The following is a 26,107-nucleotide window of genomic DNA, read 5'->3' on the forward strand; positions in this document are numbered from 1 at the left end:
ATCAGTGTGTTGAGAGACAGAGCAGGCTGAGAGAGCAGAAAGCAGAGAGAGCAGAGAGAGAGAGAGCAGAGAGAGTGAGAGAGAAGAGAGAGGGCAGAGAGAGGGCAGAGAGAGAGAGAAGAGAGAGCAGAGAGAGAGATCAGAGACGGAGAGAGAGCAGAGTGAGCAGAGGGAGAGAGAGAGAGCAGAGAGGCCAGAGAGCAGAGGGCAGAGAGAGAGCAGAGAGGGCAGAGAAAAGAGAGAGCAGTAGAGCAGAGAGAGCAGAGGGAGAGAGAGAGAGCAGGCTGAGAGAGCAGAGAGAGAGAGTACATAGAGCAGAGAGCAGGCTGAGAGAGCATTGCAAGCAGAGAGTGCAGAGAACGAGAGAGAGGGAGAGAGCAGAGAGAGAGAGCAGAGAGTGAGAGAGCACAGAGAGAGAGAAGAGAGAGAGCAGAGCAGAGAGAGAAAGAGCAGAAAAGCAGAGAGCAGAGGGAGAGAAGAGAGAGCAGAGAACAGAGAGGAGAGAGAGGAGAGAGGGCACAGAGAGAGAGAGAACAGAGAGGGCAGAAAGAGAGCAGAGAAAAGAGAGAGCAGCAGAGCAGAGAGAGCAGAGGGAGAGAGAGAGCAGAGAGAGAGAGCAGAGAGAGAGAGCAGAGAGGGCAGAGAGTAGAGAAAAGAGAGAGAGCAGAGGGAGAGAGAAAGAGAGAGCAGAGAACAGAGAGAGCAGAGAGAGACCAGAGAAAAGAGAGAGCGGCAGAGCAGAGAACAGAGAGAGAGAGAGAGAGCAGAGAGAGAGAAGAGAGAGGGCAGAGAGAGCAGAGAGGGCAGGGAGCAGAGAGCGAGCAGAGAAAAGAGAGAGCATAGCAGAGAGCAGAGAGAGCAGGGAAAGCGGAGAGCGAGAGAGCAGAGAGATAGCAAAGAGTGAGAGAGCAGAGAGGGCAGAGAGTGAGCAGAGAGGGCAGAAAAAGAGAGCAGAGAGGGCAGAGAGCAGGCTGAGAAAAGAGAGAGAGCAGCAGAGCAGAGAGAGCAGAGTGAGAGAGACAACAGAGGGCAGAGAGAGAGAGCAGAGTATAGAGAGAGAGAGAGGGCAGAGAGAACAGAGAGCGAGAGAGAGCAGAGAGAGAGGGCAGAGAAAGAGCAGAGAGAACAGAGAGTGAGTGAGAGCAGAGAGAGAGGGCAGAGAGAGAGCAGAGAGAACAGAGAGCGAGTGAGAGCAGAGAGAGAGAGAGAAGAGAGAGAGCAGAGGGAGAGAGAGAGCAGCAGAGAGGGCAAAGAGCAGAGAGCGAGCAGAGAACAGAGAGAGAGCAGAGAGGGCAGAAAAAGAGAGCAGGCTGAGAGCAGAGAGAGAAAATAGAGAGAGCAGAGAGAGCAGATAGCAGATAGCAGAGAAGAGAGCAGGGGGAGCGAGAGAGCAGAGAGAGAGCAGAGTGGGAGAAGAGAGAGGGCAGAAAGGAGAGAGAGGGCAGAGAGAAGAGAGATGGCAGAGAGAAGAGAGAGCAGAGGGAGAGAAGAGAGAGCAGAGAACAGAGAGAAGAGAGCAGAGAGAGAAGAGAGAGAGCAGAGAGGGCAGAGAGAGAGCAGAGAGAGCAGAGAAAAGAGAGAGCAGCAGAGCAGAGGGAGAGAGAGCAGAGAGAAGAGAGAGAGCAGAGAGGGCAGAGAGAGCGAGCAGAGAGGGAGCAGAGAGGGAGCAGAGAGAGAGAAGAGAGAGGGCAGAGCAGAGAGAGCGGAGAGCAGCGAGAGCAGAGCAGAGGGAGTTGGAGAGAGCAGGGAAAGCGGAGAGCAGAGAGAGAGCAGAGAGCGAGAACAGAGAGGGCAGAGAAAGAGAGCAGAGAGAGAGAAGAGAGAGGGCAGAGAACAGAGGGCAGAGAGAGCAGAGTGAGAGAGAACAGAGAGGGCAGAGAAAGAGAGCAGAGAGAGAGAAGAGAGAGGGCAGAGAACAGAGGGCAGAGAGAGCAGAGTGAGAGAGAACAGAGAGGGCAGAGAAAGAGAGCAGAGAGAGAGCAAGAGAGCAGAGAAAGAGAGCAGAGAGAGAGCAAGAGAGCAGAGAGAGAGCAGAGAGTGAGAGAGCAGAGAGGGCAGAAAAAGAGAGCAGAGAGAGCAGAGAAAAGAGAGCGGCAGAGTAGAGAGAGCAGAGAGGGCAGATAGCCGAGAAGAGAGCAGGGGGAGCGAGAGAGCAGAGTAGAGAGCAGAGGGAGAGAGAGAGCAGAGAGAGAGCAGAGAACAGAGAGAAGAGAACAGAGAGAAGAGAGCAGAGAGAGAGAAGAGAGAGAGCAGAGAGAGAGCAGAGTGAGAGAGAGAGCAGAGTATAGAGAGAGAGAGGGCAGAGAGAACAGAGAGCGAGAAAGAGCAGAGAGAGAGGGCAGAGAGAGAGCAGAGAGAACAGAGAGCGAGTGAGAGCAGAGAGAGAGAGCAGAGGGAGAGAGAGAAGAGCAGAGAGAGCAGAGGGAGAGAGAGAGAGATCAGAGAGGGAGAGAAAGAGAGCAGAGTAAGACAGACAACAGAGAGGGCAGAGAGAGAGAGAGAGAGCAGAGAGGGAGAGAGCAGAGAAAAGAGAGAGAGCAGAGAACAGAGGGAGAGAGAGAGCAGAGAGAGAGCAGAGAACAGAGAGAAGAGAGAGAAGAGAGAGGGCAGAGAGAGAAGAGAACAGAGGGAGAGAGAGAGCAGAGAGAGAGCAGAGAACAGAGAGAAGAGAACAGAGAGAAGAGAGCAGAGAGAGAGAAGAGAGAGAGCAGAGAGAGAGCAGAGTGAGAGAGAGAGCAGAGTATAGAGAGAGAGAGGGCAGAGAGAACAGAGAGCGAGAAAGAGCAGAGAGAGAGGGCAGAGAGAGAGCAGAGAGAACAGAGAGCGAGTGAGAGCAGAGAGAGAGAGGGCAGAGAGAGAACAGAGAGCGAGTGAGAGCAGAGAGAGAGAGCAGAGGGAGAGAGAGAAGAGCAGAGAGAGCAGAGGGAGAGAGAGAGAGATCAGAGAGGGAGAGAAAGAGAGCAGAGTAAGAGAGACAACAGAGAGGGCAGAGAGAGAGAGAGAGAGCAGAGAGGGAGAGAGCAGAGAAAAGAGAGAGAGCAGAGAACAGAGGGAGAGAGAGAGCAGAGAGAGAGAAGAGAGAGGGCAGAGAGAGCAGAGAGGGAGAAAGAGAGAGCAGAGAACAGAGAGAAGAGAGAGAAGAGAGAGGGCAGAGAGAGAAGAGAACAGAGGGAGAGAGAGAGCAGAGAGAGAGCAGAGAACAGAGAGAAGAGAGAGCAGAGAGAGAGAAGAGAGAGGGCAGAGAGAGCAGAGAGGGAGAAAGAGAGAGCAGAGAACAGAGAGGGCAGAGAAAGAGAGCAGAGAGGGCAGAGAGAGCAGTGAAAAGAGAGAGAAAGAGCAGAGAGAGCATAGCAGAGAGAGCAGAGAGCGAGAGAGCAGAGAGAGAGCAGAGAGTGAGCAGAGAGGGCAGAAAAAGAGCAGAGAGAGCAGAGGGAGAGGGCAGAGAGAGAGCAGAGAGAACAGAGAGCGAGTGAGAGCAGAGAGAGAAGAGAGAGAGCAGAGGGAGAGAGAGAAGAGCAGAGAGAGCAGAGGGAGAGAGAGAGATCAGAGAACAGAGAGAGCAGAGAGAGAGAGAGCAGAGAAAAGAGAGAGAGCAGAGAACAGAGGGAGAGAGAGAGCAGAGAGGGAGAGAGAACAGAGATGGCAGAGAGAGCAGAGAGAGAGAGAGAACAGAGAGGGCAGAGAAAGAGCGCAGAGAGGGCAGAGAGAGCATAGCAGAGAGAGCAGGGAAAGTGTAGAGCAGAGAGCGAGAGAGCAGAAAAAGAGAGCAGAGAGGGCAGAGAACAGGCTGAGAGCAGAGAGAGCAGAGAAAAGAGAGAGAGCAGCAGAGCAGAGAGAGAGAGAGAACAGAGAGAGCAGGGAAAGTGTAGAGCAGAGAGAGAGCAGAGAGTGAGCAGAGAGGGCTGAGAGCAGAGCAGAGAGCAGAGAACAGAGAGAGAGCAAAGAACAGAGGGAGAGCAGAGAACAGAGGGAGAGAGAAAGAGAGAGCAGAGAGAGAGAGCAGAGAGGGAGAGAGCAGAGAGGGAGAGAGCAGAGAGAGAGAGCAGAGAGAGAGAGAGGAGAGATGGCAGAGCAGAGAGTAGAGAGAGCAGAGAGAGAGCAGAGAGTAGAGAGAGCAGAGAGAGAGCAGAGAGTAGAGAGAGCAGAGAGAGAGCAGAGAGTAGAGAGAGAGAGGAGAGATGGCAGAGCAGAGAGTAGAGAGAGCAGAGAGAGAGCAGAGAGTAGAGAGAGAGAGGAGAGATGGCAGAGCAGAGAGTAGAGAGAGCAGAGAGAGAGCAGAGAGTAGAGAGAGAGGAGAGATGGCAGAGCAGAGAGTAGAGAGAGCAGAGAGAGAGCAGAGAGTAGAGAGAGAGAGCAGGCTGAGAAAGCAGAGAGTGAGAGAGCAGGGAGAGAGCAGAGAGTGAGAGAGCAGGGAGAGAGCAGAGAGTGAGAGAGCAGAGAGAGAGCAGAGAGTGGGAGAAGAGAGGGCAGAGCGCAGAGAGAGAGCAGAGAGCAAAGAGAGAGAAGAGCAGAGAGAGCAGAGAAAGAGCAGAGAGCAGAGAGAGCAGAGAGCAGAGAGAGCAGAGAGAGCAGAGAGAGAGCAGAGAGGGCAGAGAGTGAACTCTGTTGCTATAGTAACCCTGCATCACAACACTCTGTTGTACAATTTGTTTAATTCAATTCCACATATTTAATTGTTTTGTATTTCATTTCATATTTGTTTCATGTTTCAACCAGTCGCAGGTTAACGTCAACCTGACAGAGGAAACGTAACATCAATAACCAAACTGTTTTCACAATTAACATGCTTTTCTTGTTTCAACTATGTTTTATTATGAAAAGTACAATATATCCTTGTATACTTGTACAACTATGGAGCGTATGTCCATATATAATTATACAATTAGTTATTCAACATAAAAGACAACAAATGATCACATTGGTATTTTAACGGTGTTATTGTCACAATTATAGGAAGACACGCATGTGTGTGTGTGTGTGTGTTTGTGTTTGTCCAGTGTGTGTGTGTGTGTGTGTGAGAGTGTGTGTCCAGTGTGTGTGTTTCTCCAGTGTGTGTGTGTGTGTGTCCTATGTGTCCAGTGTCAGTGTGTGTGTGTGTGTGTGTGTGTCTGTCCAGTGTGTGTGTGTGTGTGTGTGTATCTGTCCAGTGTGTGCGTGTGTTCAGTGTGTGTGTGTGTTTGTCCAGTGTGTGTGTGTGTGTGTCCAGTGTGTGTGTGTGTCCAGTGTGTCCAGTGTGAGTGTGTGTGTCCAGTGTGTGTGTGTGTGTGTCCAGTGTGTGTGTTTGTCCAGTGTGTGTGTGTGTCCAGTGTGTCCAGTGTGTGTGTGTCCAGTGTGTGTGTGTCCAGGGTGTGTCCACTGTGTGTGTGTGTGTGTGTCCAGTGTGTGTTCAGTGTGAGTGTGTGTGTGTCCAGTGTGAGTGTGTGTGTCCAGTGTGAGTGTGTGTGTGTGTGTGTGTGTGTGTGTGTGTGTGTGTGTGTGTGTGTGTGTGTCCAGTGTGTGTGTGTGTGTGTCCAGTGTGAGTAGGTGTGTGTGTCCAGTGTGAGTGTGTGTGTGTGTCCAGTGTGTGTGTGTGTGTGTCCAGTGTGTGTGTGTGTGTGTCCAGTGTGTGTGTTTGTCCTGTGTGTGTGTGTCCAGTGTGTGTGTTTGTCCTGTGTGTGTGTGTCCAGTGTGTGTGTGTGTGTCCAGTGTGTGTGTGTGTGTCCAGTGTGTGTGTCCACTGTGTGTGTGTGTCCAGGGTGTGTGTGTGTGTGCGTCCAGTGTGAGTGTGTGTGTCCAGTGTGTGTGTGTCCTGTGTGTGTGTCCAGTGTGAGTGTGTGTGTGTCCAGTGTGTGTGTGTCCAGTGTGTGTGTGTCCAGTGTGAGTGTGTATGTCCAGTGTGTGTGTGTGTGTGTGTGTATCTGTCCAGTGTGTGTGTGTGTGTGTGTGTATCTGTCCAGTGTGTGTGTGTGTGTCCAGTGTGAGTGTGTGTGTGTGTCCAGTGTGTGTGTGTGTGTGTGTCCAGTGTGTGTGTGTGTCCCCAATATGTGTGTGTGTGTGTGTCCTGTGTGTGTGTTTGTCCTTTGTGTGTGTGTGTCCAGTGTGTGTGTGTGTCCAGTGTGTGTGTGTGTCCAGTGTGTGTGTGTGTGTGTGTGTCCAGTGTGTGTGTGTCCAGGGTGTGTCCAGTGTGTGTGTGTGTGTGTGTGTGTGCGTCCAGTGTGAGTGTGTGTGTCCAGTGTGTGTGTGTCCTGTGTGTCTGTCCAGTGTGTGTGTGTGTGTCCAGTGTGAGTGTGTGTGTGTCCTGTGTGTGTGTGTGTGTGTTTGTTTGTGTGTGTGTGTGTCCAGTCTGTGTGTGTGTCCAGTGTGTCCAGTGTGTGTGTGTCCAGTGTGTGTGTGTGTATCTGTCCAGTGTGTGTGTGTGTGTGTGTGTGTCCAGTGTGTGTGTGTGTGTGTGTGTGTGTGTCCAGTGTGAGTGTGTGTGTGTGTGTGTGTGTCCAGTGTGAGTGTGTATGTGTGTCCAGTGTGAGTGTGTGTGTGTGTCCAGTGTGAGTGTGTGTGTGTGTCCAGTGTGTGTGTGTGTCCAGTGTGTGTGTGTGTATCTGTCCAGTGTGTGTGTGTGTGTGTGTGTGTGTCCAGTGTGTGTGTGTGTGTGTGTGTGTGTGTCCAGTGTGAGTGTGTGTGTGTGTGTGTGTGTCCAGTGTGAGTGTGTATGTGTGTCCAGTGTGAGTGTGTGTGTGTGTCCAGTGTGAGTGTGTGTGTGTGTCCAGTGTGTGTGTGTGTGTGTGTGTGTCCTGTGTGTGTGTGTGTGTCCTGTGTGTGTGTGTGTGTCCAGTGTGTGTGTGTGTCCAGTGTGTGTGTGTGTGTGCGTCCAGTGTGAGTGTGTGTGTCCAGTGTGTGTGTCCAGTGTGAGTGTGTGTGTGTCCAGTGTGTGTGTCCAGTGTGAGTGTGTGTGTGTCCAGTGTGAGTGTGTGTGTGTCCAGTGTGAGTGTGTGTGTCCAGTGTGAGTGTGTGTGTCCAGTGTGAGTGTCCAGTGTGAGTGTGTGTGTCCAGTGTGAGTGTGTGTGTGTGTGTCCTGTGTGTGTGTCCAGTGTGAGTGTGTGTGTGTGTGTGTGTCCTGTGTGTGTGTCCAGTGTGAGTGTGTGTGTGTGTGTGTGTCCTGTGTGTGTGTCCAGTGTGAGTGTGTGTGTGTGTGTGTGTCCTGTGTGTGTGTCCAGCGTGAGTGTGTGTGTGTGTGTGTGTGTGTGTGTGTGTGTGTGTGTGTGTGTGTGTGTGTGTGTGTGTGTCAGGTTATTATTTCAGGGACACTGAGGAGTGTGTGTGTGTCCAGTGTTAGTGTGTGTGTGTCCAGTGTGAGTGTGTGTGTGTGTCCAGTGTGAGTGTGTGTGTGTCCAGTATGTGTCTGTCCAGTGTGTGTGTGTGTGTGTGTGTGTGTGTGTGTCCAGTGTGTGTGTGTGTGTGTGTCCAGTGTGTGTGTGTGTGTGTGTGTGTGTCCAGTGTGAGTGTGTGTGTGTGTCCAGTGTGAGTGTGTGTGTGTGTCCAGTGTGTGTGTGTGTGTGTCCAGTGTGTGTGTGTCCAGTGTGTGTGTGTATCTGTCCAGTGTGTGTGTGTGTGTCCAGTGTGTGTGTGTGTGTGTCAGGTTATTATTTCAGGGACACTGAGGAGTTAACATAATCAACCCTAAACCCTGGATAGAGGGGCTCAGTGAATGTGGAGGTGAATGTGTACAGGTGGGTCAGTGTGTCAGAGGAGGCTCTATAGAAGGACAGAGTGCCGGCTGGCCAGTCCAGATACACTCCTACTCTGTGGGGGCTGGAGGAGGGGACGTCTATGGTAGTGGGATTATTATTGTGCCAGGCAGAGTAACTGTTGTCAGAGCAGACCAGACTCCAGGACTTGTCATTGTATCCAAGACAACAGTCATTAACCCATCCTCTCCTGCTGATTCCTTTATATGTCACTCCTATATCAGCCCTTCTCCCACTCCACTCTACCTCCCAGTAACAGCGCCCAGTCAGACCCTCTCTACACAGCACCTGTTCACAGTCCTCAAATCTCTCTGGGTGATCAGGATACGGCTGCTTCTCTCTCCTACATGTCACCTTTCTGTTCTCCTCAGACAGAGAGAGGAGTCTGTTTACTGTGTTTAGGTCCAGTGTGAGATCACAGACATCTGATGGATGAAACCAGACACAATATTAGAAATCATCATCATTCACATTAGAATGTTAACTCACTTTTCACTAATTCATTTAATGTAGATGTTTCTAGGTATCAAAAGGAGAAGTTAAGGTAACTTGAGACTTGTTGAATGATCATATGTTATACTGTATGGTAATATAAAACACACTTATTCCCATTAATTACACACACACACACACACACACACACACACACACACACACACACACACACACACACACACACACACACACACACACACACACACACACACACACACACACACACACACACACACACACACACACACACATTGTCAAATCAACTCTTTGTAAACGTTGGTGTCCCTGATTTCTGCTTCTGTAGAACTACAGCTGATATTTAATATGACCAAGTAAGTAATGATGGTGGTCTTTGACTTTGACTTAACTTGAACTAAGACTTATTCTTAGTCATATTCTTCACAGCAGTCAACACTCACATTTTCTAAGCCCAGGTTTCATTCTGTTCTCTCCACCATGTTCCACACTGTAGCGGTAAGCAGAAGAACAGACAGTCATTGAGGGATACACCTGAACTCTCACACACACACACACACACACTGGACACACACACACACACACACACACACACACACACACACACACGCACACACACACATGCACACACACACATGCACACACACACACGCACACACGCACACAAGAATGTTTGTCTGTGTGTGTGAGTGTTCAGTGTTTGTGTCCAGCGTGTGTGTGTGTGTGTGTGTGTGTGTGTGTGTGTGTGTGTGTGTGTGTGTGTGTGTGTGTGTGTGTGTGTGTTTCACACTGGACACACACACACACAGTCAGCATATAACTTTGTCCAAGTGTTGGTAATAATGTTTGTCTTAACTAGCCTGATAAGTCAAACATGTCTGATATGAACATGGACATAAACCCTCTACATACTTGAGTTTCTCCAGTCTGCAGTGTGGATCCTCCAGTCCAGCAGAGAGCAGTCTGACTCCTGAGTCTCCTGGGTGATTGTAGCTCAGGTCCAGCTCTCTCAGGTGTGAGGTGTTTGACCTCAGAGCTGAGACCAGAGAAGCACAGCCTTCCTCTGTGACAAGACAGCCTGACAGCCTGCAAAGAGTCAAATCATATTAAAATCACACTGATATTCTTTGGTGGTGAAAATAGTGACAGTATATTTATTCAACATATTCAGATATATCAGAGTCCTGAAAGCTGCCATATCTATTCATAAATTAATGTTTCATTATTAGAAATGACAAATTATCAAAGTATTGCCTGCAGATAGAAACATGTATAGTACAAATATTTGAGTAGACTGACCAGACCAGTTTAAAAAGCAGTATCAGTCAAAAGACAGACAGTGAGGTATCAGATTTAGATTGTATTGAGTAAACAGTCCACACCATATCTATAATGACAGTGAGGTATCAGATTTAGATTGTATTGAGTAAACAGTCCACACCATATCTATTTTGACAGTGAAGCTAACATTTTAAATGTGGCTCTATACTCCAACATTTACGATTTTCAGATCAAATGTTTCATTTGGTTGTGTTTTTGGCCCAATAGTAACTGAATGGTGGATGATGACTGGATTAATCTTCTGTCTCTAAACTAAAATAATCCTGATGATGATTAAGAAAACAACAAAACATGGATTCACCAATAACAGGAGAGGATTTATTCTGATCATTCTATAACTTTCTTATTCATCATATTAATTTCTTAACAATACTCTCTCTGTTAGATCAGAGTAAAGTAACAGCCCACTACAGATTACAGAGTTAAACAATACTCTCTCTGTTAGATCAGAGTAAAGTAACAGCCCACTACAGATTACAGAGTTAAACAATACTCTCTCTGTTAGATCAGAGTAAAGTAACAGCTCACTACAGATTACAGGGTTAAACAATACTCTCTCTGTTAGATCAGAGTAAAGTAACAGCTCACTACAGATTACAGGGTTAAACAATACTCTCTCTGTTAGATCAGAGTAAAGTAACAGCTCACTACAGACTACAGAGTTAAACAATACTCTCTCTGTTAGATCAGAGTAAAGTAACAGCCCACTACAGATTACAGAGTTAAACAATACTCTCTCTGTTAGATCAGAGTAAAGTAACAGCCCACTACAGACTACAGAGTTAAACAATACTCTCTCTGTTAGATCAGAGTAAAGTAACAGCCCACTACAGACTACAGAGTTAAACAATACTCTCTCTGTTAGATCAGAGTAAAGTAACAGCCCACTACAGATTACAGAGTTAAACAATACTCTCTCTGTTAGATCAGAGTAAAGTAACAGCTCACTACAGACTACAGAGTTAAACAATACTCTCTCTGTTAGATCAGAGTAAAGTAACAGCCCACTACAGACTACAGAGTTAAACAATACTCTCTCTGTTTGATCAGAGTAAAGTAACAGCCCACTACAGATTACAGAGTTAAACAATACTCTCTCTGTTTGATCAGAGTAAAGTAACAGCCCACTACAGATTACAGAGTTAAACAATACTCTCTCTGTTTGATCAGAGTAAAGTAACAGCCCACTACAGACTACAGAGTTAAACAATACTCTCTCTGTTAGATCAGAGTAAAGTAACAGCCCACTACAGACTACAGAGTTAAACAATACTCTCTCTGTTAGATCAGAGTAAAGTAACAGCCCACTACAGACTACAGAGTTAAACAATACTCTCTCTGTTAGATCAGAGTAAAGTAACAGCCCACTACAGATTACAGAGTTAAACAATACTCTCTCTGTTAGATCAGAGTAAAGTAACAGCCCACTACAGACTACAGAGTTAAACAATACTCTCTCTGTTAGATCAGAGTAAAGTAACAGCCCACTACAGACTACAGAGTTAAACAATACTCTCTCTGTTAGATCAGAGTAAAGTAACAGCCCACTACAGACTACAGAGTTAAACAATACTCTCTCTGTTAGATCAGAGTAAAGTAACAGCTCACTACAGACTACAGAGTTAAACAATACTCTCTCTGTTAGATCAGAGTAAAGTAACAGCCCACTACAGACTACAGAGTTAAACAATACTCTCTCTGTTAGATCAGAGTAAAGTAACAGCCCACTACAGACTACAGAGTTAAACAATACTCTCTCTGTTAGATCAGAGTAAAGTAACAGCCCACTACAGCAACAGAGTTAAACAATACTCTCTCTGTTAGATCAGAGTAAAGTAACAGCCCACTACAGATTACAGAGTTAAACAATACTCTCTCTGTTAGATCAGAGTAAAGTAACAGCCCACTACAGACTACAGAGTTAAACAATACTCTCTCTGTTAGATCAGAGTAAAGTAACAGCCCACTACAGACTACAGAGTTAAACAATACTCTCTCTGTTAGATCAGAGTAAAGTAACAGCTCACTACAGACTACAGAGTTAAACAATACTCTCTCTGTTAGATCAGAGTAAAGTAACAGCTCACTACAGACTACAGAGTTAAACAATACTCTCTCTGTTAGATCAGAGTAAAGTAACAGCCCACTACAGCAACAGTGAAACAGATAAGTATGAATATCATCAAATATAAGGTGACATTCTGTAAAACATGTAAATACCTTTATTTTGGGGCGGTAGGTAGACTAGTGGTTAGAGTGTTGGGCAATTCACCAAAAGGTTGGTGGATTGAATCCCCGAGCTGACAAGGTAAAAATCTGTCATTCTGCCCCTGAACAAGGCATTTTACCCACTGTTCCCCGGTAGACGGTCATTGTAATTAAGAATATGTTCTTAACTGGCTTGCCTGGTTAAACATAGGTTACATTTAAATAAATAAAAGGTGACATTCTGTACTGTCACCTAATATGAAACATTCTATCTCAAATCCAACATGCTGGGGCATAACACCAAATGTAAAACTGTAAGCTTCACTGTCCAAACACATATGTTGTGGACTATGTGTGCCTGGTAAACACATGTGGATCTGGTGAACAGTTATCACTTGTTGACCAACTACAGGAATACTGACCTCAGAGTCTCCAGTTTACAGTGGAGATTCCCCAGTCCAGCAGAGAGCAGCTTCACTCCTGAATCCTTCAGGTCATTGTTACTCAGGTCCAGCTCTCTCAGGTGTGAGGGGTTTGACCTCAGAGCTGAGACCAGAGAAGCACAGCCTTCCTCTGTGACTAGACAGCCTGACAGCCTGACAAAGAGTCAAATCATATTAAAATCACACTGTTATTATTTGGTGGTGATAATAGTGGCAGTATATTTTTTTAACATATTCAGATACATCAGTGTCTTGAAACCTGTCTTATCTATTCATAAACGGATGTATCATTATTAGAAATGACAAAATATCAAAGTGTTGCTTGCAGAGAGAAAAATGTATAGTACAAATATTTGAGTAGACTGACCAGACCAGTTTAAAAAGCAGTATCAGTCAAAAGACAGACAGTGAGGTATCAGATTTAGATTGGATTGAGTAAACAGTCCACACCATATCTATTTTGACAGTGAAGCTAACATTTTAAATGTTGCTCTATACTCCAACATTTTGGATTTCAGATCAAATGTTTCATATGAGGTGACAGTATATAATGTCACCTTTTATTTGAGGATATTTTAATACATATGTTTCACCATTTAGAAATGAAAGCACTTAATGTATCTAGTCCCCCCATACTTTGATAATTTGAAAAGTCGTAAATATTCTGATCAATTTACTTATAGTGTATTAAAGTAGTCAAAAGTGTAGTATTTGGTTCCAAACTCATTGGTTGCATTTGCAGTTTGTTTTGGTTGTGTTTTGGGTTGTGTTTTGCCCAATAGTAACTGAACTGTGGATGATGACTGGAGTAATTTTCTGTCTAAGGGAGTAGATAACACGTTTCTAAACAATACTAAATTAATCCTGATTATGCCTTAAATAATACAAATCATAAATAAATAATGAATAATAACACTAAGAGTTAGTTTAAACAGATGTGAATCAGGAAACTAAGAGTTGGTTTAAACAGATCTGAATCAGGAAACTAAGAGTTGGTTTAAACAGATCTGAATCAGGAAACTAAGAGTTGGTTTGAACAGATCTGAATCAGGAAACTAAGAGTTGGTTTAAACAGATCTGAATCAGGAAACTAAGAGATGGTTTAAACAGATCTGAATCAGGAAACTAAGAGATGGTTTAAACAGATCTGAATCAGGAAACTAAGAGTTGGTTTGAACAGATCTGAATCAGGAAACTAAGAGTTGGTTTGAACAGATCTGAATCAGGAAACTAAGAGTTGGTTTAAACAGATCTGAATCAGGAAACTAAGAGTTGGTTTGAACAGATCTGAATCAGGAAACTAAGAGATGGTTTAAACAGATCTGAATCAGGAAACTAAGAGATGGTTTAAACAGATCTGAATCAGGAAACTAAGAGTTGGTTTGAACAGATCTGAATCAGGAAACTAAGAGATGGTTTAAACAGATCTGAATCAGGACACTAAGAGTTGGTTTAAACAGATCTGAATCAGGAAACTAAGAGTTGGTTTAAACAGATCTGAATCAGGAAACTAAGAGATGGTTTAAACAGATCTGAATCAGGAAACTAAGAGATGGTTTAAACAGATCTGAATCAGGAAACTAAGAGTTGGTTTAAATAGATCTGAATCAGGACACTAAGAGTTTATTTAGCTTTTTGGCCATCAAGGGAAACTCTATGTCTGGCGCAAACCCAACACCCAATCAGATCACCCCGAGAACAACATCCCCACAGTGAAGCATGGTGGTGGCAGCATCATGCTGTGGGGATGTTTTTCATTGGCAGGGACTGGGAAACTGGTTATAATTGAAGGAATGATGGATGGTGCTATATACAGGGAAATTATGGAGGGAAACCTGTTTCAGTCTTCCAGAGATTTTGAGACTGCTAAAGCAACACTCGAGTGGTTAAAAGGGAAAAATGTAAATGTCTTGGAATGGTCAAGTCAAAGCACAGACCTCAATCCAATTGAGAATCTGTGGAATGACTTTTAGATTGCGGTACACCAGCGGAGCCCATCCAACTTGAAGGAGCTGGAGCAGTTTTGCCTTGAAAAATGGTCAAACATCCCAGTGGCTAAATGTGCCAAGCTTATAGAGACAAACCCCAAAAGACTTGCAGCTGTAATTGCTACAAAAGGTGGTTCTACAAAGTATTGACTTTGGGGGGGGTTGAATAGTTATGCACACTCAAGTTCTTTTCTTTTTTATTTATCGATTGTTTAACAATAAAACATATTTTGCATCTTCAAAGTGGTAGGAATGTTGTGTAAATCAACTGATACAAACCCCCAAAACATCTATTTTAATTACAGGTTTTTAGGCAACAAAATAGGAAAAATGCCAAGGGGGTGAAAACTTTTGCAAGCCACTGTACAAACATAAATATGTATGTGAAAGATGACATTCTGTACTGTCATCTAATACGAAACATTATATCTCAAATCCAAAATGCTGGGGCATAACACCAAATGTAAAACTGTAAGCTTCACTGTCCAAACACATATGGTGTGGACTATGTGTGTCTGGTAAACACATGTGGATCTGGTGAACAGTTATCACTTGTTGATCAACTACAGGAATACTGACCTCAGAGTCTCCAGTTTACAGTGGGGATTCCCCAGTCCAGCAGAGAGCAGCTTCACTCCTGAATCCTTCAGGTCATTGTTAGTCAGGTCCAGCTCTCTCAGGTGTGAGGGGTTTGACTCCAGAGCTGAGACCAGAGAAGCACAGCCTTCCTCTGTGACTCCACAGCCTGACAGCCTGACAAAGAGATCATCATGACTTCACAAACACACTCTTCATTTAACGAGTAGTGTAGAAGGACAATGGCAGATGCATTTGGTTTATTCTCTCAAACAACATATAGATTCATCTTCCATCTCCTAGAATTGTATTGTCATTTTGTTATACTAATGTGAACATCAATGCATTTATTCAATATGTTTTTCAATGTAAAATTATATACATATTATAATACATAATTTTCTCTAAACTGAAATATTTCTTCCTGATGATTAGTTCTGACATGTCATTTTATTTACTCACAGAACAGCTCTGGAGGCTTTGACCACTGGCAGCAGCCTCAGAAGACCTTCCTCTGATCTGGAGTATTTCTTCAGGTCAAACACATCAAGCTCCTTTTCTGAAGTCAGCAACACAAAGACCAGAGCTGACCACTGTGCAGGTGACAGTTTGGGTTTTGAGAGACTTCCTGAGCTCAGGTATCTTTGGACCTCCTTCACTAGAGAATGGTCATTCAGTTCATTCAGACAGTGGAACAGATTGATGCTCCTCTCTGGAGAGGGATTTTCCCCGATCTTCTCCTTGATGTGCTTCACTGTTTCTTCATGGGTCTGTGAGCTGATTCTTGTCTTTGTGAGTAGACCTCGTAAGTGCTTCTGATTGGACTCCAGTGAGAGGCCCAGAAGGAAGCGGAGGAAAAGGTCCAGGTTTCCCGTCTCACTTTGTAAGGCTTTATCCACAGCACTCTTGTAGAAAGTAACTTCAGACTTGTCTTTTGTTTGCAGTTTGTCCATTAGATTCTCATTGTTGTTGATGAATGAGAGGAACACATATACAGCAGCCAGAAACTCCTGAATGCTCAGATGAACAAAGCAGTACACCTTGTCCTGGTACACCACACATTCCTCTTTAAAGATCTGTGTGCACAATCCTGAGTACACTGAGGCTTCACTGACATCAATGCCAGCCTCTTTCAGGTCTTCTTCATAGAAAATCAGATTGCCATTCACAAGTTGTTGAAAAGCCAGTTTTCCCAGTGACAGAATGCTCTCTTTATTCCAGTGTGGATCTGTCTCTTCTTTCCCAAGATACTTTTTATTATTCTGTTTGGTATGAAACACCACAAGGTGTGTGTACATCTCAGTCAGAGTCTTGGGCATCTCTTCTCTCTTATGTTTCAGCATGTGTTCAAGGACTGTTGCAGAAATCCAACAGAAGACTGGAATGTGGCACATGATGTGGAGGCTCCTTGATGTCTTTATGTGTGAGATGATTCTGCTGGCCAGGTCCTCATCACTGAATCTCTTCCTGAAGTACTCCTCCTTCTGTGGGTCATTGAACCCTCGTACCTCTGTCACCTGGTGAACACACTCTGAAGGGATCTTATTGGCTGCTGCAGGTCGGGTAGTTATCCAGAGGAGAGCAGAGGGAAGTAGATTTCCCTTGATGAGATTTGTCAGCAGAACATCCACTGAGGTTGACTCTGTGACGTCCCAACAGATCTTGTTCTTCTGGAAGTCTAGGGGCAGTCGGCACTCATCCAGACCATCAAAGATGAACAGAACTTTGTACTTGTCGTAGTTGGAGATTCTTGATTGTTTGGTTTCCATTGAGAAGTGATTAAGAAGTTCAATCAAAGTGTTTTCCCCTTTCATCAAATTCAGCTCCCGGAAAGGGAATGAAAATACAAATTGGACATCCTGATTTGCTTTTCCTTCAGCCCAGTCCAGAATGAACTTCTGCACAGAGACTGTTTTTCCAATGCCAGCGACTCCCTTTGTCAGCACAGTTCTGATAAGTTTGTCTTGTCCAGTTAAGGGTGTGAAGATGTCGTTACATTTGATTGCAGTCTCTGGTCTTGCTTGTTTCCTGGTTGTTGTCTCAATCTGTCTAAGCTCATGTTCATTATTGACCTCTCCTGTTCCACCCTCTGTGATGTAGAGCTCTGTGTAGATCTTATTGAGAAGTGTTGGGTTTCCTTGTTTAGCGATCCCCTCAAATACACATTGAAACTTCTTCTTTAGATTAGATTTGAGTTCACGTTGGCAAATCACAGCAAGCTCATCTGAATCTAGAAATAACACAGAGGATATTAATATTACGTCTGTTTTAATGCCTACAGTATTGTAGGACTGTTATAAAGTTATAAATTATAATAATTGATTCTCTTAACTGACTGTATAAATGTGTAAATGTTTTCATAATGCATTAGAGACTGGTGTGACTGATTATATTATTATTGGTATTATTGATGGTATTATTAATGTTGTCTCTCTCTCTCTAAATGAATCACCACAACACATCCCGGCTGCTACTTGATGAGGTCACTAGGTGTTGTGTTAAGGCTAGAGGTCGACCGATTAATCGGAATGGCCGATTAATTAGGGCCGATTTCAAGTTTTCATAACAATCGGATATCGGTATTTTTATACCGATTTTGCAGATGTTTTTCTATAATTTTTTTTACACCTTTATTTAACAAGTCAGTTAAGAACACATTCTTATTTTCAATGACGGCCTAGAAACGGTGGGTTAACTGCCTCGTTCAGGGGCAGAATGACAGATTTTCACCTTGTCAGCTCGGGGGATACAATATTGCAACCTTCAGGTTAACTAGTCCAACGCAATAACGACCTGCCTGCCTCTTGTTGCACTCCACAAGGAGACTGCCTGTTACGCGAATGCAGTAAGCCAAGGTAAGTTGCTAGCTAGCATTAAACTTATCTTATAAAAAACAATCAATCAATCATAACCACTAGTTAACTACACATGGTTGATGATATTACTAGATATTATCTAGCGTGTCCTGCGTTGCATATAATCTGACTGAGCATACAAGCATACAAGTATCTATGTATCTGACTTAGCGGTGGTAGGCAGAAGCAGGCGCGTAAACATTCATTCAAACAGCACTTTCGTGCGTTTTGCCAGCAACTCTTCGTTGTGCGTCAAGCATTGCGCTGTTTATGACTTCAAGCCTATCAACTCTCGAGATGAGGCTGGTGTAACCGAAGTGAAATGGCTGGCTAGTTAACGCGCGCTAATAGCGTTTCAAACGTCACTCGCTCTGAGCCTTGGAGTGGTTGTTCCCCTTGCTCTGCATGGGTAACGCTGCTTCGAGGGTGGCTGTTGTCGTTGTGTTCCTGGTTCGAGCCCAGGGAGGAGCGAGGAGAGGGACGGAAGCTATACTGCTACACTGGCAATACTAAAGTGCCTATAAGAACATCCAACAGTCAAAGGTTAATGAAATACAAATGGTATAGAGGGAAATAGTCCTATAATTCCTATAATAACTACAACCTAAAACTTCTTATCTGGGAATATTGAAGACTCATGTTAAAAGGAACCACCAGCTTTCATATGTTCTCATGTTCTGAGCAAGGAACTTAAACGTTAGATTTCTTACATGGCACATATTGCACTTTTCCTTTCTTCTCCAACACTTTGTTTTTGCATTATTTAAACCAAATTGAACATGTTTCATTATTTATTTGAGGCAAGATTGATTTTATTGATGTATTATATTAAGTTAAAATAAGTGTTCATTCAGTATTGTTGTAATTGTCATTATTACAAGTAAATGTAAAAAAAATTGTATCGGCTTTTTTGGTCGTCCAATAATCGGTATCTGCGTTAAAAAATCATAATCGGTCGACCTCTAGTTAAGGCTGCTACAATATCATTGAGTTACACAGCTACTTTAGCTCTACTTTAGCTACAGCTTTTAAATGTTATTAAACATCATTCAACATGAGGCAGACAGATCTTACATTTCTCCAGTGTGTCAGCAAGCTCCTCCTGGTTCATTTTCCTCAGGATGTGCAGTGTGATCTTCAGAGCCCCCTCTCTGGCACTGCTCTCCTGCTTCTCATCTTCAGCATCCACCACTTCCTTATCCTGCTTCTGACTCTCAAAGCCTTCTGGGAGTTCTGGACTAAGAATCCTCTTGAACATCTTCAGCTCGTTCTTCACAAATGTCATAATATTCTCTTCAAGCAACTGAAAAAGATCAAGTAAATAAGTTAAGCAAGAGAAAACATACTTTCTCTTCAAGAAAATAATGAATGATTGACAGATATACTTTACTCGAGGTAAACAAAAACAAATGTACATAACAGGACCACATACACTGAATATGGAGGCCAGGTCTGTTTGATGACTCTGGGAAGACTGACCACTGAGAATCTCTGACTCTGATCTCTCCTGTTGGTTTCTGTGGACAAAACATGAGATTACATCTCCTCATCCAGGGAGTACACACACACACACACACACACACACACACACACACACACACACACACACACACACACAGGGGGGGAATGTTGTGTTTGATTATTATTGTTTTAGGACTATGAAAATGGACAAAATGATTAGCCTGTGGATTATGAAAACAAGAAAAATAAATGGGAAAATGGGAGAGGAGAAATGACTAGAGACAGTGTTGTTTAACTCACTGACCATGACCCATGAGTTCTTCTTACCTTTGTTCAGTAGAAAAGTCTCCCTCTCTAAAGTGTATAGGATGATTCATAGACTTGTCACTCTTCATGGACACACAGCTGGGTACAGGGGAGGCTGGTCTCTTCCGCTTGATTGGGCTTCAACACAACAGAGACAAACATTACATCTCTCATCTACTCTGAGCTCAGATGGGGAAACAGAAGAAGAGTTTCATTCCAAAAAGCTATATATCCATTTTCAGAAATGTTTGTAAATTAGCTTTTATTCTTTAAAGAAGTTATGTTTATGTTAAGTTATGTTTTTTTGCTAAATGAGGAGATGGCACGTGGGTACCTGCTTCTATAAACCAATGAGGAGATGGCACGTGGGTACCTGCTTCTATAAACCAATGAGGAGATGGCACGTGGGTACCTGCTTCTATAAACCAATGAGGAGATGGCACGTGGGTACCTGCTTCTATAAACCAATGAGGAGATGAAGCGCGAACTGCGTCACAAATAGAACTGACTTCCAGACGCTCGTTGGCGCGTGCGAGCAGTGTGTCATTTTTAATAACGAAATTAATTTAGCGACGCGAGCGTTGTAGTCAGCCTCGCTAAAAGGCTGGTGTCGTTACTCTGCCTTCTCCGGGGGCATGTTGAGGTAAATTTACTAACCGGGAGGGTTGAATTATGTCATTTATTGGTGGGCTGGAAGACGCACTCTTGTCTTTTCTATTCCGAGGTTGTTTACTCGCAATATCAGATATTAAGATATTTTTTTATAATGAATGTTTACTGAGGTTGAGGCTCTGACTAGTGATTATTTACCCGGTGTTCAATACCTGCTATTGAGGCGCCCTGAAAATAATATTCAAAAGATTGGTCCTTGGACACAGAGGGGTTAAACACTAAAGTTACCGTCCATCTAGTAAAGAGAGGAGAACCGGACAGAGGTAGCCAGCATCCATCAACGAGATAATTATGTATTGTTAGCTAAGTTAACTAGGATGCTGCTGGTATAGTAGCTAGCTAGCTTACCGAGCTGTACCGACTAGCTTGGCTAGCTAGCTGGTCGTTCTGTACCTCGTCTCGATGATGATGACGAATCCGGTGAACCACAAAATGAAACAAGGATAGAGAGTGAAAAGGATCTGGCTACACTCATACTGTCCCTGACCGTAAATAAAAAAGCTAATTGAACACTGAACTTCGGTGTCTCAACACTGTAGTGAACTCCGTCGTTATTCCCCAAGATCACCTCAGACAACTCTGTGCGAAACCGGACAATATGCTTGGCGCCACACCGAACGGGGACGCGGACAGTTCTGTACGGGGACGCGGACAGTTCTGTACGTGGACATGAGTAGTGCAACACAATCAACTAAACCCAGTCTTTACAGCGGGTTACATTAGTAATATTCATTTTTTATTATTATGTTAAACAAACATCATACGTTTTTTATAACAATGTTTTGAGATCTGGGCCCATATCCACAAAGCGTCTCAGAGTAGAAAATTGGTTGTATAAGTGCTGAGAATAAAGACATTTTACACTTATTGGTATAAATTAAAGCTATGCATGAAGTCTCTAGTCCCACCTAGTCGGCAGATATTTAGGACACCTGGTGAGCTGTCCTAAGTAGTTAAGAGTTAACAGCAGGTGTCTTGATAATACTATAGAATAATGCAGTGAGTCAGTGGTTCCTGAGCCACATGTAATTGCTTTGGAGTAGTTAAAAATTATGTTTTATATTTCTATAATGATCAATCTATAAATAATATAGACCTACATGCAACAGTGTGTGTTGTGCTTTTGGCAATGATTTATGTATAATATGTATAATATATATATATTATATTATGTATTATGTATATACCATGTATGTCTGGATAGCATTTTGTCTTCATTTTGGCAGATTAACTCATGCTTATTTCTGAAGATTAATTCAGGTTTTCGCCCAGCGGCTAAGGAGTTGGAGCTGTGGCAGGAGTTGGACCTGTGGCTGAAAGATGGCTGGTTCGAATCCCAGGCGCTGGAAAAAACAGGCGGAATTGATCTGACCACTGGAGGGCTGCTGGGTTCACATCCTCAAAACATTCGCCTTTCGTTGATCAGAACTCTAGAGGTTCTTCTTCACTGAACCCAAAAATATATATCACTTTTAGTGGTTCCATATATTAAGGAATTGATAGAAGCCTTTTTTTATTTTTATTTATTTTTTATCATCATATGTGTTGTGATAATAGTGGGTAAATCACTGGGGAAGACATGTTACATCATATGTGTTGTGATAATAGTGGGTAAAGACATGTTACATCATATGTGTTGTGATAATAGTGGGTAAATCACTGGGGAAGACATGTTACATCATATGTGTTGTGATAATAGTGGGTAATATCACTGGGGAAGACATGTTTATTTATTTTTTTTATTTCACCTTTATTTAACCAGGTAGGCTAGTTGAGAACAAGTTCTCATTTGCAACTGCGACCTGGCCAAGATAAAGCATAGCAGTGTGAACAGACAACACAGAGTTACACATGGAGTAAACAATAAACAAGTCAATAACATGGTAGAAAAAAAAAGAGAATCTATATACAATGTGTGCAAAAGGCATGAGGTAGGCAATAAATCGAATAATTACAATTTAGCAGATTAACACTGGAGTGATAAATCATCAGATGATCATGTGCAAGAAGAGATACTGGTGTGCAAAAGAGCAGAAAAGTAAATAAATAAAAGCAGTATGGGGGGTGAGGTAGGTAAATTGGGTGGGTTTTTTGGTTCTATAAGGAACCTTCTTTTCTAAGAGTGTATAATAAACATGTTTTTCTTTTGATTATTTAATTATCTACATCATGTTATTTCAAGTTGTCCCTTAGGAGCACAACATCACGTTGTTAAATAATAATCCTAAATTGGGCGTGGCTATAAATATGGCAATTGAAGGCATCTAGGGTGTAATATGTGTTGGATGAAAATTAACAGTGTATGCAACGTTGTAGGCAACATTATTGGCAAGGGACTTGATGCCTACTATGCCAAAGCTATTTAGAGTTGTTAAACGGGTGTGAAGAGTGTGTTGATATAACGGTTATATTGTCAAAATTCTGTTTGTAACAACAATCAGAATTGATTAAAAAAATATTCATTCCATTATATTAGGCAATAATTAAGAGTAGGCAAAGTGGTCGTGTCGTGAAAATTCTATCAAATGTCTCACATTGCAACGAGTACAGTCAGGGTGCCGTGGAACCCCTGCAGTACCTCCACAGACCCCGGATTGAGAACCCCTGCAGTACCTCCACAGACCCCGGATTGAGAACCCCTGCAGTACCTCCACAGACCCCGGATTGAGAACCCCTGCAGTACCTCCACAGACCCCGGATTGAGAACCCCTGCAGTACCTCCACAGACCCCGGATTGAGAACCCCTGCAGTACCTCCACAGACCCCGGATTGAGAACCCCTGCAGTACCTCCACAGACCCCGGATTGAGAACCCCTGCAGTACCTCCACAGACCCCGGATTGAGAACCCCTGCAGTACCTCCACAGACCCAGGATTGAGAACCCCTGATTTAGCAGATGCTCTTATCCAGAGTGATTTACAGTAAGTGCATTCATCTTAAGATAGCTATTTATTTTGGAAATGAACATAATAAATTCTTCATAAAATTGTCATCTTACCTCTTAGCTTTGGTGTCATGTCCCCCAGAGAGACTCATTTTAGGGGCAGGGCCCCCCTCTCTCTCCACAGAGAGACTCATTTTAGAGCACTGTCCCCTAAACAGAGATCCAGCATGTTGGTTGTGGTTAACACAGTGACAACTAATTCTTGAATGTCAATTGTTCTCATTTATTCATTACCTCTTTGAGAAATAAAACATTTACTAACAGACATAGAAACAGTCAGATGATTTAATGCAATCACATGAACATGTAGTTGTGATATTTCTTCTCCATGGTAACTGTCAATAATAATAATAAGTCACTGTTTGTTAAGGTAGTTCTAGACAGTACAGCAACAATAATAATAATAATAAGTCACTGTTTGTTAAGGTAGTTATAGACAGTACAGCAACAATAATAATAATAAGTCACTGTTTGTTAAGGTAGTTATAGACAGTACAGCAACAATAATAATAATAAGTCACTGTTTGTTAAGGTAGTTCTAGACAGTACAGCAACAATAATAATAATAATAAGTCACTGTTTGTTAAGGTAGTTCTAGACAGTACAGCAACAATAATAATAATAATAAGTCACTGTTTGTTAAGGTAGTTATAGACAGTACAGCAACAATAATAATAATAATAAGTCACTGTTTGTTAAGGTAGTTATAGACAGTACAGCAACAACAATAATAATAATAAGTCACTGTTTGTTAAGGTAGTTCTAGTCAGTACAGCAACACAAGGCCGTGTCTCATAATTATGTGTATTCACTAACAGTAGGTTATTTATTGTCTTTGAGAAATATATTTTTAACAACTTTCTATTTTACTTCACTACATTCATAAAGAAAATGATGTATTTTTTACTCCATACATTTTCCCTGACACCCAAAAGTACTCGTTACATTTTGAATGCTTCGCAGGACAGAAAATGGTCTAATTCACACACTTATCAAGAGAACATCCCTGGTCATCCCTCCTGCCTCTTATCTGGAAGACTCACTAAACAGAGAACATCCCTGGTCATCCCTACTGCCTCTGATCTGGCGAACTCACTAAACACAAATACTTTGTTTTTAAATGATGTCTGAGTGTTGGAGTGTGACCCTGGCTATCCGTAAATTAAAATAACAAGAAAATTGTGCTGTCTGGTTTGCTTAATAAAATTAATTTTAAATTATTACTACTTTATTTTTACTTTTGATGCTTAAGTATATTTTAGCAATTACATTTACTTTTGATACTTAATTATATTTAAAACCAAATACTTTTAGACTTTTACTGAAGTAGTATTTTACTAGGTGATTTTCCCTTTTACTTGAGTCATGTTCTATGAAGGAATCTTTCCTTTTACTCCAGTTTGAGAACTGAGTTCTGTTTCCACCACTGTTCTAACGTTCCATATGAGACACAGTTTCAACAGACATTCTGGAACTGCGTCGGCTACAAAGTTACTTTACATTTCATATCAGGAAATAAAGTAACGGTCACTGGGGGAATTAGTTGTGCATTGCCCGGCTCCCCGGGTTACAGAGTTTGCGCATTTTAGACCATTCCATTGGTCCTTAAAATAAATGTCCACTCCCCTGTAGCACCGGGCCATGCAAAACGAACTTCCCACTGCCGCAGCGCACTGAGACACAGAGTTCTAAACCCAGACGCGTTTCTTCAAGACATCTCTCTTACATTGTTTTTGATAAACATATAATTTACTCGAAACCAAGTGTTTTTTTCCTCCAAAATGTGAGTTACTTTAGGACTTTAATAATTGTAAGCAGTCTTACAAACCCAAAAGGTTTTAATTTGAGAAAGTTTAATATTTGAGGCAAACAAATGAACAGTCTTAAAATATTTGATGATTAGTTGAATCAGGTGTGTAAGTGCTGGTAAGAACAAAAGGATTGAGACACCCTGAGATAAACATAAAACCATATAATTGAAAAGCTCCTCCACCATCTTTACCAGACGTTTTACTGATAACATGTCGGCCTACTGATTAGTTTACACTTTGAAAACTGATGTCTGTCAGCAACTCAGCTAAAGTACCAGTTCTACTAACTAGTAATATCTCATTCCAGATATTCATTCTCTTACTCTGTCCTTTAGAATAAATATTTTTTCAGAAATACTTACTTTATTTTTCAAAAATCTCCATATAGTGTTTTCTGCTCTGTCCTCAAAATGGATCCTTTCCAAAAGAACAACTTTACTTTCTGTTTCAGCTCAGCCGTCTCCCCACCCTGATAATAAAGTGTTTTATTGGTATCTTCCACTAGATGGCAGTAAACACCTGCTGTAACTGGACTTTACAACTATGTGTTCTGATTCATACAGGCAGTGTCCCAGATGAGGAGGATCAGGTCCCCCTGTCCATGTAATCTGATTCATTATGATCTAGGATCAGGTCCCCCCTCTCCATGTAATCTGATTCATTATGATCTAGGATCAGGTCTCCCTCTCCATGTAATCTGATTCATTATGATCTAGGATCAGGTCCCCTTATCCATGTAATCTGATTCATTATGATCTAGGATCAAGTCTCCCTCTCCATGTAATCTGATTCATTATGATCTAGGATCAGGTCCCTCCTCTCCATGTAATCTCATTCATTATGATCTAGGATCAGGTCCCTCCTCTCCATGTAATCTGATTCATTATGATCTAGGATCAGGTCCCCTCCTCTCCATGTAATCTGATTCATTCTGATCTAAAAGGCTAAACTGATCCTAGATCAGCTCTCCTACTCTTTATGAATACTGTCACAGGTGACTCTTCAAGATGAGGATCATGATTTGTAAAACAAGCTTTATTCTTTAAGAATCAATTAATAACTTTCGTCAATGTCTTCAGTAACCGAGTATTCCAGGCACTCTCTTTTTATGAACCAGTTGCTATTAAATAAAGAACATACTGCTTTATAGATCCCAACCTGACAAACAATTGTTTGGGTCTGACTTTGAGCACTTGCATTGGGCCTCCATTGAGTCTCCATGTGTCAAGCAGTACAGAGAAACGCCCTCTAGATGACAGCAGAGGCTCTTGGATTTACCTTGTCTAACCACTGGGCCTCCATTGAGTCTC

Source organism: Salvelinus namaycush, unplaced genomic scaffold (assembly GCF_016432855.1).
Source record: "Salvelinus namaycush isolate Seneca unplaced genomic scaffold, SaNama_1.0 Scaffold16, whole genome shotgun sequence".
Taxonomy (NCBI): domain Eukaryota; kingdom Metazoa; phylum Chordata; class Actinopteri; order Salmoniformes; family Salmonidae; genus Salvelinus; species Salvelinus namaycush.